General features: G+C 46.9%; 1 protein-coding gene across 1 annotated transcript in view; it reads right to left on the reverse strand.

Moving 5' to 3' along the window:
* Positions 1-11,547, reverse strand: part of ZFHX3 (zinc finger homeobox 3) — a 402,702-nt gene extending 391,155 nt beyond the window's left edge. Inside the window, exon 1 of the mRNA XM_083752187.1 lies at positions 11,309-11,547. The gene's annotated coding sequence lies outside the window, so the exon portion shown is untranslated. The remainder of the gene's footprint in view (positions 1-11,308) is intronic.
* Between the last annotated feature and the right edge of the window lie 2,043 nt (positions 11,548-13,590).

The following is a 13,590-nucleotide window of genomic DNA, read 5'->3' on the forward strand; positions in this document are numbered from 1 at the left end:
TGATGTAAAGAGTCACTTCCTCAGCATTTCACTGCCCCACACCATGACAGAGAGCTTTGGTCCACATTGGCAGCAAATTACCAGGTGGCCCTCAAAGGTGTGTGCCAACTGCCACCTCCCCAGGTTTGCCTCTTCTTTGTGCTACCAGGTGGCAGCAGTGATGCAGGAGCAAAGAAGCCTATGGCTGGTGGGTCTTTAGGATAGCCTCCTCCTTCTCCCCCCCCCCCAGCTGCTCCCGAGTGCCAGCGTCCTCCAGCCCCCCTTTGCCCCCCTCTGCATAACATTCTGGCCAACACGCCTGCCTGGCTCTATATCTTGCACCAAAGAGCAAAGGGAAAATTCTATAAAGTGGAAACCTCAGGTTTATAGTCAATGTATTATGGATATGAGAAAAGCAGGATTAAACAATTATTGGCTTGAACTCACACAGTAAAATTGGTTTATGAGGTAAATTTTAACAAGAAACAAACAGTTAGTGTTGTTTATAGGCCACAGCAAGCTGGCTGGCCTGCTGGGCCCCAAGGGGGAGTCCCCTGCTGCTGGCAGCTGCCTCTGTGGGCCAGGCTCCTCCATTGCCCTGCAAAACAAGGCCAGCCTGATCCCAGGGTTCCTGGGCTAGGGCAAAACACACACTTTTCTGCTAAGGCACAGCTCTTAACAGATTTGGCTCATGCAGCTGATCTGTCAAACCTTGCCTCTGAAACTGGGAGAGCACCTTCTGCATCATCCTCGCAGAATGTAACTTGGCTCACTTGCTTGAGTCATGGGCAGTGAGTGATTTGCTTTGCAGACTTTGGCTCATCTGGGTAGAATCAAAGGCTGCAAGTTGGCACAGGTGGATGAACAAGCAGCCCTTTAACTCAATTACTCTTCGGTGCTGCTCCTGTGAAACCACAAGGCCTCCCTGCCAGCGCAACAGAAAATGGGATATTCAGGAGCAGAACAAGGGCACTGGGTCTAAAGGACACACAGGATGCCCTTATTTCACAACTGCTGTGCCCCTGCCCTGGTTTGGGGGCTTCCCAATGGAGGCATCTGGCTGGCCAGTGTGAGAAGAGGATGCAGGAGTAGATGTGCCCCTTTGGGCCTGATTCAGCTGCTCAGGACTCTTCTGGCGTTCTTAACATGGCCTTTCTGACTATGCATCATTCACTGTGACTAGTGGTAAAATGTATCCCCAATCCAAATCTGAAATGGAGTTTGCTTCTGCTGAAATCTTTACACACTCACATGTGCATATAATCACTTGACGCCCCAGAGATCAAAAGATGCCATGAATAACCCCCTCTTCTACCACCTTTGCTCAAGGCATGGCAAGGAGTACACCTCTTCAAGAAAAAAACAGAAGCCCTTGCCCACCACCCTCTGCTTACAGGAAATGGGGCATGGGGGTGGAGAGAGAAGCCTTTTTTATTATTATTAAAGAGGTAGGCAGGCCGTGCTCCCCCTGCAAGCTCTCTGGGGCTCTGAGGTGGCCCTCATGCTCACAGCAGCCCCCCAAAGCCTAGCATTGCTGGAGCAGCGGCAGAGACCCACCAGCTTGCTGGGAAGCTGATCTGTGGGCGGCTGGACACTGAAGGGAAACTCTGTCCCAGCCCCCCTGATGTTCTCCTTTGTTTAAAGAAAGAAGAGAAAGAAAGAGGGCGAGTGTGAGGCGGGGTACCCTCCATCGTTTAGTACAAGTCATTTTACATGCTGGGATAATGAAGTATAAAAATGCCTTCAAAGGCTCCACTTCCTACTTTTAACTCACTACCAGCCAGGCTCTTTGTGAGGCCTTCTGGAACACGCATTCCCGGTCCTGCACAAACAAAAGAACTGCGAATTCATTAAACTATTTAATTATGCCTTTTTATTTTGCTCCATTAGCAAGCCCTGCCAGCGCACAGTAAATAAAGCCGCGATGGTCTTTCCCCAGCAGACACACTGACTGTTTTTAGCCTTTATTCAGTTTACAATGCGGAGGGTGATCTCCCCCTCCTCCACCTGGGCCCTCCTTGGCTTCCTTCCGAGTCCAAGCTCTGCAAAGAGAAAGACCCCAGTCCACCCACAGAGGAGGAGGAGGAGGCCCTGGCGGCAGCCCGCCTTGTTCAGCATTGCAGGCACATCCCCAAGCCGCCTTGCAGAGCGCCGGCAGCAGCTGATGGCAGCCACATCGCACTTTACAGCCAGGCACGGAAAAGATATTAGCTTCTCTCTCTCTCTTTTTTTTATACTCTAGTAAATTTGCTTTTTACATCTATTTCTTTTCAGAAGGGCTTGTTATTGAGCTCACTGTCCACAAATTCCATTGATCTCAGGCTGTGACTCAATCCATATGCCCGCGCCTGACACCAGCACAGCAAGCAAGCGATACAAATCCTGTTCAGGCTACAAACTTATTGATTTTATAGATTTCCCCCAAAGTTGTGATAATGATATATCATTGTTAAATTTGGTAGAACAAACTGCTTTCCCAATCTGTCAATGCAAGCATGAAAACCAATTCACAGCCTTGTTTCAGAGGCTTTCCTCCCCTCCGACGGATGACGGCCGCTGGCGGAAGCCCATAGCGAGCGAAGGCCTGGCTGCCGCTGCCAATGCCGCCCTTGGCGTGATGGATGTTGCCTTCCTTGCTGCCCTTTCCTGACCTGTGGCACGCTGGGGTGCCAGACTTCTACCTACCGCCTACAATTACCTTCTTTTATGGGCTCCAGCGGGATCCGCTGATTAGCTATTTAAAGCTGGCAGCACACACAAGCCATATCAATGGATTCTAAAAGTATTTTCCCCTTCTTTTCTTCTTAAAATAAATCTCAAACTTGGTCAGCATGCATTAAGATGACGTGATGATTATTGGTTTTAACAAATAATTTTGGGTCTTTAGGCCCATCCCTCTTTTTGAAGGAGGAGGCAGAACACAGCTATTCATAGGGAAGTCTCATCACTTTTTGCTTCAGTACCAGCATAGAAAACAGGCGCAGCATAAGTAGAAACCAGACCCAAATTTTGTTAATTGCTCTCCTTCCACAGAAGAAGCAGGCAGGGATCTGGCAAGTGGGTTGCTCTCTGAAGCTTGAGCAGAGTATCACGTGTGCAAAAACTATTGCCTAGTAGTTCCTGTAGGCTGCCTCCAAATACTGCCTGCATATCACAGCCTCCACCAACCTGTTGTCCCCTACCCAGGATGGTGCTGTACTGGTGGGAGTTGCCATCCAAAACATTTAGAGGGCACCAGGATGGCATATTACACATGTAGAGATAAAACAGTTGTCACCATTTTTTCCCTTCTGGTACATAGTACTGAATACAGCTTCCTCCTCCTCCTCCTCTCTTTGCATGTGAAATACAGAGGCAGTAGCCAGTGACCTAAATGCCTGGCCGGTGCTCATCTCACTCCAAACTTCAAAAGTGCAAAAGTCACCCAGGTAAGGTAGGCCTGTGATATCACAGGAACCAGCCAATCAGTGCTGCACTGCCACCCACCCTTTCCCCAGAACAGTTGAGAAGGTGAATAAAGCTACATGTCAACCTCCTCCTTCTTTTGCCCTTACTAATACTTCTATTGGGTGAGCAGGAGGCCACTAGGCCAGCAAAGGGTCCAGTTTAAGACTGAGTCCATAATTGTAGCCAAAAGGCCTGGCAAGGTTAGATCTCTAGAGCTAAATTTAATGTGGGCTCACTTCACACAAGGCAATTTGGGCTTAATTTGACACAGGTGGGAATTAAAGTCTCTCCCTGCCCCCCCAAAACCCCACCCCACTAACATGCTGTTGCACATTTTGATGTCATTGAGAGCACAACAGGAAGGTCTAAGAGAGCTCCCTAACCCCAAAGAAACCACCACAACTTCAAACTTCACAAGGCCACCACCATTCCAAAAATTCCCTGGTGGTAGTGGCAATGAGGCCTTGTGACTGGCCTTGTGACCTGTCACTGCCATGTCAGGACCAGTCCAGATACCTGCACTAGCCCTGTACCTCTGGGGCTAAAGGGGAGTCATTGGGCACACCCAGACTGCCATGTTTGAGGAAGCTGAAGATTCAGGAAATCCAATCCACCATTAATATTACTCCACCAGATTAAGACTCTCCAAGATCAGTGACCCAGTGAATCTGAAAGGCCAGAGCAAAAGGTCAAGTACTGTCTGACAGGATAAGGTATCCATTCTACTCAAGACAGAGGCAGAGCCAACATGTGCTCAGGATCAAGGCCCTGCTAACATCCCAGAAACAGGACAGAGAGCTATAAAGCTCCTAAATTGGTACCTAGCAGTTGCTGATACAACACCTCGTACTGCTCCGCTCTCAGTAGTTGGACTTGCTAACACAAACACTTTGGTCCCTAACCTAGTGGACAGCTCCCCAGCCTTGCTGGTAGGATGAGATTCTGAGCCAGATGATCAGGATGCTGCCATTCGGGTTGTGTATACATTCTGCCTTTAAAGCACATTTGAAGTAGATTCTTTCCCTCAAAGAATTCCAGGCACTGCAATTTACCCCTCACAGAGTTACAATTCCTAGCAACTCCTCAAAACTACAGTGCCCAGAATTGAGGGGCAGCGGAAATGTGCTTCTTTTTCTTGAGTCCTAATAATGTTGTCAGAAACCATGGGAACTGCATTTCCCATAGGTCCTTGTACCCAGGAAATTGCTGTGGTAGCACAAATTTCCCACAGGAAGACCTTCCCACCAGTGATATAGCATTGCCACCGCCCCCACACCCACCCACCCACAGAGCAGTATCACAAATGCTGCATTTTGTTATTTAGGTATGAATATTTTTAAGAGCCCTGTACAGGTCTATGTGAACAGAAACTTTTTCCAAAGGAACAACAAGGAAACAGACAGAAAAAAACTGAGCAAAACCCCAGACTCAGAGTTCTGTTGAGCACACATATTTTGATGACTCCTTGCTCATTTGAATTCAGCCTGACAAATGGGTGTCTACAGGTTCCTACAGCTTGCCGTCACACTGCAGGATCTGATTGACAACATCCTTGCTGGATGCAGAATTGACAAGCTGAGCCCCACCCCACTGATCTCACCACATGCCTTCTCCAAGCACCCAATGCATTTGTGCTGTGTATCAATCATAACATTTTTATATTGCTTTTTCCTGTGGCTGTTTCAAAGTACATTGCATGTGATCCCTCTTTGAGGGCAGGATCACCTTGTTGGTAGCTTCTGTGTTCACCCAAACACAGCCTTTGCCTCTATAGTTTGGAAAGACTTCCCATTCAGCAGGCAGAAGTTTTGCTTCTGCAAGAGGGGAGGGCCTGGCCTGTCTCAGATCAAAATGCCATTTGTCAAAAGCAATTAATCAGAGCGCTCTGATTGTCCTCTGGGACCACCAGCCGCTTCCATTTGCAGGGCGCCCCTTGGAAACTGCCTGCAGTGGTTGTCACCTATTTTAGAGGCGCTCACAGATGCTGCAATTAGAGAAGCAGTACAAGAGCAAGGAAGACCTTCTCTTTCCTGGCCTGCCCTCAGAATAAAAGCAAGCCAAAAGAAGAGGGCTACTGATAATTATTGTCCTGGTCCGAACGCAGAGGCGCCTTCACACAGAAGGATGGCTTCCTTTCTCTCCAGCATTTGTTCAACTCCTCTGGGAGGGGCAATTTACAAAAAGCATTATCGATTTTTGCCATAATAGGTACAGAGACGTGTCGTCGTCCCTGTCCGTCCCCCCCCCCCCGCCACCGCCTGCTCAGCCAGCTCACTCTCTGCATCCCAACTGCCAGGCTGGATTCTGAAGGCAGGCCATTATTTTCTCTCAGGCAAATCTATCATCTGAGTGGGGAAAGGACAGTGATGGAGAAAGAAATAAAAATTATTTTCACCTTGCCGTACGAAATAATGGCCACGTTCGTGCCAAATCAGGAGGTTACAAGAGTGAGGAAGAGGCTTCAAAGCATCTCAGGAAGAAGGGAGCCGCCACCCGCCTCAGTAAAGACCCCCACTATTTTGTTTGAATGTATCTTCTGCTTTTAATGCAGAGATTCTTCCAGACTTTCCAGCCATTCTCCACATTCGCACTCTGCCTCTGACATGTTCACTAGCTTTTTCTTTGCCTTTCGGGGTAGGGTGTGTGTGTTGTGGAGGTGCAGAGGAGCACAATTATTAAGCATCCTTGATCTGCGGGATGGAGCCTGCCTCTAAAGCCCCTTCTGAATACAGACCACCCACCCTCTGCAGAGATTAGCTGTGGCTCCCCCATTGTGTACAGAACAGTTGTGGGGGAAAGAGAAGAGAATTTCCACTCCCAGTTTACCACTGGCCACCAAACGTACCCAGTCTCCTGGCAAAGACGGAGGGGTCCTTACTTCAACTGTGCAGGAAAACAGAAATGATTGCTTTTTTTAAAAAAAAACTAACACCCACCCCCATAAGTTTGTAGGCAGACTGGTTTGGTATTTGTGTTGTTTCCCTGATTCATCAGTGCTACATCCTGCCCAGCTTTTTCTGGGGCTCCAATCTTGACAGAGTGAACATACATACGCATGCACTTGCTGGGGTTCGAGGTTGCTATTTGCTTTTGATTCCAAATGTAATTCTGAAAGACAACCTTATTTGGGGGGCCTGGAAAGACTTTAATGCATGAATTGGCTCTGGATCTAATGCCCGGATCCTCTGCTCATTAAGGCATGAAAAGCGATCCGCTGCTTCAGAGCTGGAACAGACATTGTTCCAAAGGCAGCCCAGGGAAGTAGCACAATTAGCCAGCCTTTTGCATAAAGCCAGGCCGCCTCTGGCAACAGCGCAAGCGGCTCAATAGCAATCAAAGGGCCTCATTGAAAAGCAACAGCAGCAAGTTTGCTCTCTGCAAAGAGGAAGGAATTTGTGAAGTTGGTTGCCAAGTGGTGCTTTCTGTAAGGGCACTTGTCGCAAAAAGACAAACCACGCTCACCCTACTTGAAGGAAGGAGGAGAGGAAGGGAGGCGCTTAAAGGGATGCAGCGCCCCTCTCCCCACCACCACCACCTTGGTTACAAGCATTTGCAAACATGCTCCGGGATCTGAGGAAAAATGCCGGGGAATTATTCCAGTTGCTGGGAGACACGAGTGGGGAGCGTTGCCGTTGTGCTCAGCATGGCAAAGTTCAGCTCTCCCTTTAAGATTGCTCAGTCTTCCCCCATCTGCCATCATCTGTAAATGGAGGAGTCAAGGGCTGAGGAAAGACCATCACCACCCTGTTTCCGCCTTGATGGCCCATCTCTGGCTATTATTATTATTATTATTATTAAACCCTTAACAGCTTGGGACCAGTTTGCCTACCCTTACCCCACCCATGCCCACCCAACCTCTTCAGTCAGCAAAATAGGCAGTACTACAGGTGCCACATAATACTCATTCTGCCTTTGTAAGAACTTGAATCGTTTAATGTGGCAGCTCCTACACTTTGGAACTCCCTGCCTATTGAGAACAAGCAGACAATATCACTGTACTTTTCAGCACCTGCTAAAAACATTCCTGTTTAGACAAGTCTACCCAGATACTTAGAAAGTTGACTTATTAACAACCTGTTTTAGTATTTTAACTTTTGTATGTTTTAAAGTATGGTTGTGACTTTTTCTTGATTTAACCATTTTATCTTTTGCAAACTGCTTTGAGGTTGTTTCTTCTAAGTGGTGTATAAATTTTATGAAATAAAATAAATGAAATAAATATTCTGCCCTTCCTCCCAAAAGAGCCCAGGGTGGCAAGCACACTCACAGAATATTTACTGAAGTCCTCTGGAACTAATATCATGGAGTTCTCCACCATCATGCCATAAACCTCCCTTGCCAGCTCAATCCAGGATGTAGTTGAACTGCAGGATGGATGGTCCACCAAGATCCCTGATCTGTCTCTGCCACACCTCTCTCTCACCCCTCCAACCTTGACCTGTGCTGCCCTGAATGCCCAGGCAAGTAAAGCTTGGTATGATCGGGACTCTCCAGCTCACTCACCTAAGTCTCTATAATACATACCAAATCAGCCCAATCAAATTGTGGATAAAGGCTGTTTTATTATGGACTGACCTAGCAAGTGTAACAGCACCGCCAGTTGGGAGAGCAAACCAGCATGGCTACTGAAGTTTTGGTTGCAGTGAGGCTGAGCAGGGGCAACAAGTGTCAAGTGTCTACTCCCCACTCTTCTATATTGCATACCCTACACATTCCATACCTCCAGTTCCCTAGAACTCTAATCTTCCCACCCCCCTGTTCTCGGGCACATGATGCTATTATCCCACCCCCACCCCCCCGGTCGCAGGGTAACTGTTCAGTCCCTCAACAATATTACCACCCACCAAGTATCCTTCATATGTACTCATGAATAGTTTTCATGCTATCACCAGATCACCATTTGCCATCCTTCTGCCTCTCACCAGGAGGCTGGGTTTGGTACATTCACACCCTCCTGGTTATTCCTGGTTCTCACACAGGAATCAGTCCAACCAGCAGTTAGCCATACCAGGGGATAGCATCCTCTGCCATGTCTCCTGAAGACAATCCCAGAGGACATTGCCTTTGGTGTTCACTGCTGCCCAAGGCAACATTCATTGTAAGCCTCTGTGGAGTTGCTGGTCCAGGCAGAGACGTTAATGGTCAAGGATTTCCCCAAAGAATACTGGGAGCCATCACTTACCCCTCACAGATCTGCAATCCCAGCACCCTTAACAAGCTACAGTTCCCATGATTCTTTGTGGGCAGAGAACCAACAGTTAAAGCGGTATAAGAGTGCTTTAAATGTACAGTGTAGAGGTTACTCTAAACTGCAGTTGGAAATAACAAGTAGATGGCCAAAAAACAAACAAGCTCATTTTCTCTACAATTCTGCTTTACGCTGAGTTCTATATAGTTTCCTGGATCAGAATGTGAGCTCCTCCAAGCTCCCTAGAAATGCTGGCAAAGAAGCAGAGCTCAAACTAGTTTCTTTGCCAAATGTGCAGTAATTTTTGCAGCAGTGATATAGGCCAGTAGGAGAATCAACTTATCTCCACCGTCCTTTTGTGTCGGTGCACCTTCTGTCCTGCAAGAATCGGCAACTTGCCATGAGTCAGCTGCAAAACAGGCTGCCTTCTGTAGCAGTAGAATTTTGCTTTGGTGCAGCAACAGCCAACGCTGTGGCAGAGCATGTGGCTCCCTTGTGTTTCCCGGGCTGAGCCAATATTCCACTACACTTAATTCATACATATGTTCAAACACATACACACACACCCGAAAAAAGATGTGCACACAAAACAGAGGCCCACGTGCTGCTGCAGTTCAAATATAGCAAGGAGTAAAAAGAGAAGCAGCTCCCTAGAGGCAGGCAGGTTGGGCATGCTTGAAAAACCTCCTTGCCTCTATTTGGGGGTTATTTATTAAATCTATGACAACACCGTCATACGGGTGGCAAATCCTTTCAAAATATTATTTTATTTGGCAGCATCTGGAAACAGGCAAAACCTTTCTTCTCACCTACCCCATTTCCTTTGTTGTATAATGTAAGTTGTATTTTTATACGCCATTTATAATTGTACAGTTTTGTAATTTTACCCAGTTCATTTATTCCTGATATTTTATATTTCTTTTGACTTTAACACGAGTAGCTCCTTATGTTGTATTTATATTATTTTGTTGTTAATGACCATTTTTTCTTTTTTGTGAGTACTGTCTTTTTTGTTGCTTAGAAAAGTAACAAAAAATTAAAAACCCCACTGATGGAAAATTGCCTGTGTCCCCCTTGTTTTATGTGGGAACGCTGTAAGCTAAGTTAATGTTCCCCTCCTGAAACAATCTCAAGGACTTGCGAGATTCCCCATGTGTTTAGGAACAATTTCCAGTACTTTCTACGCTCATGCCTCCAGCTTTTTCCTTCTTCTGCCTCACTGGATTAACAAAGGAGGAGGACAGCAAGGACAGAGTGAGAGAGTATAAGGCTGAGTCCTTGAGCAAGCTGGGCTCTCCACAGAAACTGTGCCACCAGTGGAGTCAGGCATTCCCCCTCCTCTACCTGGAAAGTTTGTTGATGCTTCAACAACAACAGCAACAACCGAATGGAGATCAATAAAGGCTGGAAGTATAGAAAACATGTTTTTTAAAGGAATCATGATCCAAAAATATACCAGCACGACAAGGTAGAACTAGGGCTGCCATATGTCCAGATTTTCCTGGACATTACTGGGATTTCAAAGGCAGAATTGACAGGCTGCGCTTTGTCCTGGATCTTAAGCAATTCAGTCAAAAAATTGTGTATCCGTAAAAGAAAAAAAAAAAGCTCAACAACTTTCGGAGTGTCCTGGCGCCGTTGCAAGCAGCAGTTTCCTCTGTGTTAGTAGCACATGGGTGCTTAACATGAACATAAAACAAATTAACTCGAGAGCATTCAAACAAGGCACAAAACACAATTTGTAGCATAATGAGAGGCCTGCCTGGGCATCCACAATGTTGGTGCGGCTGAGCCAGATTTGGCCAGCTGCCACAGTGGGGGTGGAGATGCAGAAGACATAGGGCAGGGAGGACATCACTTTGGGGCCTGCTACCGAAATCTCTGTCACTGTTCACTCTGCTCTTAGCTCAGACGCAGCCTGACGGCTTTCTCGATGGTTCCCTGTGGACTTCCTTCCCTCCAGGTCCTATGGGGAAGCCAATTCTTCCAATGGTTGGCACTGTAACTCATTCAGTAATCAGGAAAAAACTAGGAGTCTTTGTACGTGTCACATCATAGCCATGAGGAAGTCGCCACATCATACCCTGCAAGTGTCCCAGAAAAACTGGGACATCTCATTTTTTTATCGCGTGAGAATGGCAGCCATTTTGGTAGCCGTGATCTTGTGCATTTTCCTCCTGAAAAAAGCACTTGGGGGGCTGCACCTTTGGGGGGGGGGTGAACGCAAGGGGCTTCAAAGCGTCCTACAGTCAACCACAGAATCTTAAACCAGAGAGTCCAACAATCAATCATAAAAAGGAGAGGGAAAGAGAGAGAGTGTATCCCTTGAGCATCTTATAGCTCTATACCTAGCTGAGGAGAATCTCCCTTCTGAGGAGAATCTCCCTGTGCTTTTTGGGTAAACATGTGATTATTTGGAAACACCTCAATGCTTTTCAGAAGATTTTCCCTCCCCCTTGCTTCCTTTGGGGATCCAAAACAAAATGATCCTGTCTCCATTTTATCTATGGCCCATGGGGAATATATTAAAGGCCAATAACTGTCTCAAGCTATGAATTTGAAAATCCAGAGAGCACACTCTTTCCCCAAAGTTTATTCTAGCACATTTCTAATAAGGCTCAAGGAGAGGCTACACTGGCATTGTCAGTAAAGCAAATCAACCTTATTCAGCTGGTATTTTGGAAGCTGTCTTACCTTACTCTCTCTTCATCGCTGCTGCCTCCATCGGCCAGCACTGTGAGGACAGGCCTTCTCGGAGCGCCACAGTGCTACATGGGCAAGCCTTTTCTGGGCAGAGCAGCACCACACAGGCAGGCCTCCTTAGCTGCTCAAGAGAAGACACATGGATCCTGGGACACTCCCAGATCCAATCAGAAGCCGGGGCGGATTCTTTAAGATGTGATCTCTCAGTAAAAGCAGGACAGTTGAGTTCTTGTTGCCTTATAATGGCAATGGTGCCCACCTGAGAGGTTCCGGAACTGAGTTCCGGCTGGGAAAAAAGCCCTGCCACCATGTGACACTTTATATGAAAGTACAGTTTATACACATTTAATGAATAAAAATAAATAAAATTTAGTTGGATACTGCTCTGAACCCACAACCATGCTGGCTTATTGGGGCTGCTGGGAGTTGTAGTCCAAAATAACCAGAGGGGTCCAGGTGAGGGAAGGCTCCAGGGACCCCATGAGGAGTTACTGGATTTAACTCAGAGACCCTGATCAAAAAAGAGATGAGGAAGCGTTTAATCCAATTAAACACTAGCAGCAGCAGCCTCCAGTCAAGGAATGGATGTTAGATGTGACCATTCTCTGTATATTTAATGCAGTTATAAGAGTGTGGTGTGGATATGAACAGCAATCAATATTTACCTCACAACTAAGATGATGCAATTCTGGGAACTCTTATTGTTGTTATGGGAAATTAAGCTTTAATTAGAGCTGAAGGAAATAAAAAAAAAACCCATAAGTGAATCTTTCAGGGAAAGCATCACGGATGAAGAAAATGAGATAGTCTATTGTGACCACAAAGGACTCTGTGAAGAACTTCACCACCTTTAGACTGGCTTTTTTGACAGAAAGTCAAGGCTTCTTGGCCTATGTGGAGCTACTACAACTACAACTAATCCAGAATGCGGCAGCTAGACTGGTGACTGGGGGCGGCTGCCGAGACCATATAACACCAGTCCTCAAAGACCTACATTGGCTCCCAGTACGTTTCCGAGCACAATATAAAGTGTTAGTGTTGACCTTTAAAACCCTAAACAGCCTGGACCCAGTATACCTGAAGGAGCGTCTCCACCCCCATCGTTCTGTGCGGACACTGAGGTCCAGCGCCGAGGCCTTCTGGCAGTTCCCTCACTGCGAGAAGCAAAGCTACGGAGAACCAGGCAGAGGGCCTTCTCAGTAGTGGCGTCCGCCCTGTGGAACGCCCTCCCATCAGATGTCAAAGAGATAAACAAGTACCTGACATTTAAAAGACATTTGAAGGGAGCCCTGTTCAGGGAAGTTTTTAATGTGTGACATTTTAATGTATTTTTAATCTTTGTTGGAAGCCACCCTCTTGTGCATATTGTTCGTTTTTGGCTCACCAAGAATCAAGATTTAAGGGGAGGGGAACACAAAGGTTTGTTTAAAAACTTTTATTAAACCTAAGAACATCTGGCCAATCAAATTTACAGCAGTACAAAGAGAGCTATAAAAGTGCAATTCTTATTAAAGAATTATGGTTCAAGATATCCATTCTGGAGCCTTGAGCAAGAAGTTAAAATGGGGGTTCAAGGATCCAGCTATCAGAGCTTTCCCTTCAAAAGGCTGGAAGCCGAAGTCTAGCAGGTCTGCCCAGTCAGCAGCATGGAGTGACCCAGGCATGCCCCCCCCCCCCGCAAAGCCCTTTGCACCTTCACAGGGGCTCCACTCTTGAATTAGTACCAGCTGCTGCTCTTAAAGAAAAATATGGTTCTGGTGAAAACTGCCCTGTGAGATGGCCCAAATAGTTGCCTGATAAAAGCAAGTGGCATGAGAAGTAACAAAGTTATTTGGGACTTGGCATGTTTAGAGAGGAGGGCATTTCATCATTAAGAAAGATAGCAAGCATTCAACAACACAGTTCCCCTCCCAGTGAGGACAGGAAGGTGATGGAGCAGTCCTAGGTTCCCTTTTGCCCTTGGCAAGGAGCTGCATCAGGTCTTCCGAAGCTAGCAGGGACCATGGACCAGAAACTCAAAAAGTTTGCTTTTGTTCCTTTTCACGATGTCTTCCTCTGTGGCCCTTGGGGTTGGGTCTGCTCTGCTCCGCCTCCCCTACCCCTCCTCCAACAGTCCACCTATCTGCCTGTCTTCCTCCGCTCGCTGCTTTCCCTTCTGTCTCCTCCCTCCCTTTTTCCTCCTCCTGCAACACTCACCCATTCTCTCCATCTTTCTTCTCTCCGAGCCCCACCCCGTGGAGCACTCCACTCACATTTCTAATAGCAATGCTGAC

This window comes from Podarcis gaigeae (assembly GCF_964106915.1).
Source record: "Podarcis gaigeae genome assembly, chromosome: 8".
NCBI classification, from domain to species: Eukaryota; Metazoa; Chordata; class Lepidosauria; order Squamata; family Lacertidae; genus Podarcis; species Podarcis gaigeae.